The sequence below is a fragment of the Odontomachus brunneus genome, unplaced genomic scaffold (genome assembly GCF_010583005.1).
Source record: "Odontomachus brunneus isolate Ranch 3 - 2012 unplaced genomic scaffold, Obru_v1 Obru_scaffold_112, whole genome shotgun sequence".
Lineage (NCBI taxonomy): Eukaryota > Metazoa > Arthropoda > Insecta > Hymenoptera > Formicidae > Odontomachus > Odontomachus brunneus.
In genome coordinates, this window is record NW_022639562.1 from 681,802 (window position 1) to 684,663 (window position 2,862).

At 50.2% G+C, this 2,862-nt stretch overlaps 1 protein-coding gene across 11 annotated transcripts in view; it reads right to left on the reverse strand.

Annotated features, from left to right (window-relative positions):
- Positions 1-2,862, reverse strand: part of LOC116849333 (protein unc-79 homolog) — a 736,358-nt gene that overhangs the window by 353,893 nt on the left and 379,603 nt on the right. The window lies entirely within an intron of this gene.

A 2,862-nucleotide genomic window follows, 5' to 3' on the forward strand; every position in this document is an offset into this window, starting at 1 on the left:
GGGGGGGGGGGGGGGCGACCGTCGGCCTGATCTAGACGGGCTAGGGGCTTCGGCCGATCCCGAGTGGATCGTCCGGAAGAGCAGAAAGAAAGAAAGGAGGAAAAAGGGGGCAGTAAGCGGTGCTGGGGGCCCTGAGGTCCCAGCCGCCGAAGACAGGAGGGGTCGCGTCGCGCAGGAGGCTGCTGCGTACGGCTGCTGTCTCCGTGCGTTGTGAGCTTGAAACCTCGTACACCGAGGTGTTACGGAAGGCGCGCGAAAGCGTCGAGCTCGCCGAGCTCGGCATCGGGAGGTTCGCCGGTGGCATACGGGTGGGTTAATGCTGGAGATGATTGGCGACCACAACACTGCAAAGGCGGATTTCCTCGCCAGTAGAATTAGGAAATTGTTGGAAGGGGCGCCCGGCGTTGAGATCGGCGTCCCATCAAAACGGCAGAAGTGAGGGTGATCAGGCTTGACGTGTCCGTCACCCATGTGGAGGTGACAGTCGCGTTAGCTGCGGCCAACGGGTACCCGACGGAGACGGTGGCAGTCTGGGCCCTGAGGCAGAGAGGAATGAGCCTGGCCTCTGTTTGGACCAGGACCCCCATGGCGGCGGCGCTCACGTTGCGAGACGCGGGCCGCGTTAGAATAGGGTGGGTTAACGCCCCGGATGAAACTTCTGCACGGGCGGAAGCTCCAATGTTACAGGTGCTTGAGGTATGGACACGCTCAGGCTATCTGAAACGTGGGCGGGCCGACAACCGCCTGCTATAATTGTGGCGCGCAGGGGCACAGGGCGCGGGAGTGTAAAGCTCCCGCAAAGTGCCCCCTGTGCAGTGCGGCGGTCGACGGGCGGCCTACTGGGTGGGGTCGGCGATATTTACCGCCGCTACGACTTCAACCGGTGGTGACCGCTCACGCCGACGCAGGCCGCCAGACCCTCGTAGGCGGGAGAGGGACGCCAGACCTATCACGAAGAGGGGACGTGACACCCATGGACACGTCTTAGGGTTAAAGAGACCGCGCACTGCCCCTACGTGGCGGGGAAGAAGTTTCTAGGGGAATCCGTAGAAGGATACACCAAGTAGTTGGAAACCGGAAATGGGAGGAGCCCAGAGGGGGGGGTAGAAGTAGATGCGGGCGCGAGTCCGCAGAAGCTCCGCCCTCTCGGCCTCCTCGGCGACGAGCTAATCGGAGTGGGACGCGCGTTTCCGCGCGCATCGGGAACTGGGTGAGGGAATGCCCATGGTCGATTATATGCCTCAAGGCGATTCCAGCCGTACTCCCACTATGGCAGAGAAGTGAGGAAAGAAAGTTTTAAGCCGGTAGAAGTCCGGCACTACCCTCGGACCCTGTCACTAGGACGGGGGGCCTCCGGTGGTGCCCATGATGGATTTTCTCTGTTCTAAATAAAAAAAAAGGACTAACAAGGGACGTAACAGAACTGTCCCTCAACGATTTTGATACGCTTTGGATACGTTGTATAGCATCAAAAAATAAGAGACACATTTTTTTATATCGGCTTATCTCGAGGTTTAGTGGTGAAAACAGCCCCTCGAAAAAAATGAACTTTTTAATTTTTATGTAATAATTCCAAAGATATGAGGTATATGAAAAAATGTTTCTTATAAAAGTTTTACAGTACTTAATACTCTTTGCAACGGCGTAGTTTATTTTTTTATTGCCAAATTTTTTACCTCCCCCCCTCCACTCGTTTCCTTCAAATAATTTTTAAGTTTTTGTAAGGACAAAATATGTAGAACACTTAAAACCAAATCCATCCATGTATAATAGTAAAAGTTGATCTTGCTTTAATCGTTAGAAAACGATGTGATAACATTGTGCTATAGCCGCCGAAGGGTGTATATCAGTTGGACACGGGGCAATTGGACACAGTCCATTCACAAGTCGCTGTTCTAAAGGATCCTACAAATGTCTCTAAGTACACGGTGCTGTGATTGGCTGTGTCCAAATGCACCGTGTCCAAGTGCACCGCTCCCGCCGCCGAGTGGCATTCAGTTGGACACAGTACAATTGGACACGTTGCAAATGGACACGATGCAAATGGACACGGCACTTGACACATGGTTCAATTGGACACGGTGCGTTTGGACACGAAACTTTTGGGCACGAAAGAAAATGCACGACGTTCAGTTACACACCGTTTATTTGGACACCGTTCAGTTGAACACAGTTCAAGTGCCCACTGTTCACTTGGACACAGTTCAAGTGCCCACTGTTTACTTGGACACAGAAGGATGCGCACTGTTCACTTGGACACCGTTCATTTGGACATTGTTCACTTGGACACCGTTCATTTGGACACAGTTCACTTGGACACCGTTCAATTGGACATCGTTCAGTTGCTTGCTGTTTATTTGGACACAGAATGATCTGCACCGTTTATTTTATCATCATTTGATTATGTATCGTTTGTTTATGCAATGGATATGCAACTGATGAGAAATAAAAAATAGTTTTGTAGGAAATATTTGTGTTTTTATTTTGTTTTTATCACATCCAACCACAACGCCATATGCCTAGAGATATTCTAGAGACTCTATAAACAACGACATATGATTGGATGTGTCCGTTTGTCAATGTGCGCATCTGGGACTCACTCCGATTTTCGTACTACTATTTGTGATGTAGTGCGTGGGTAAATTGTAGTTTTGGTAATTATTTAGTTTAGCGGCAACACCTCCGATTTCGATCAAAATAGACACAATCGACGCGTTTTTGCATGCCAAACAACTTTTTCCTCTGACAAAATCGTCGCCCTTTTTTCTGCGAAGCGAAATATTAATTGACAAAGTTAAAGACGTATTAGGTTAGAAAATCTGTCATACCATCTATTTCTAGCTATGTAACTGGGGGGCTTCG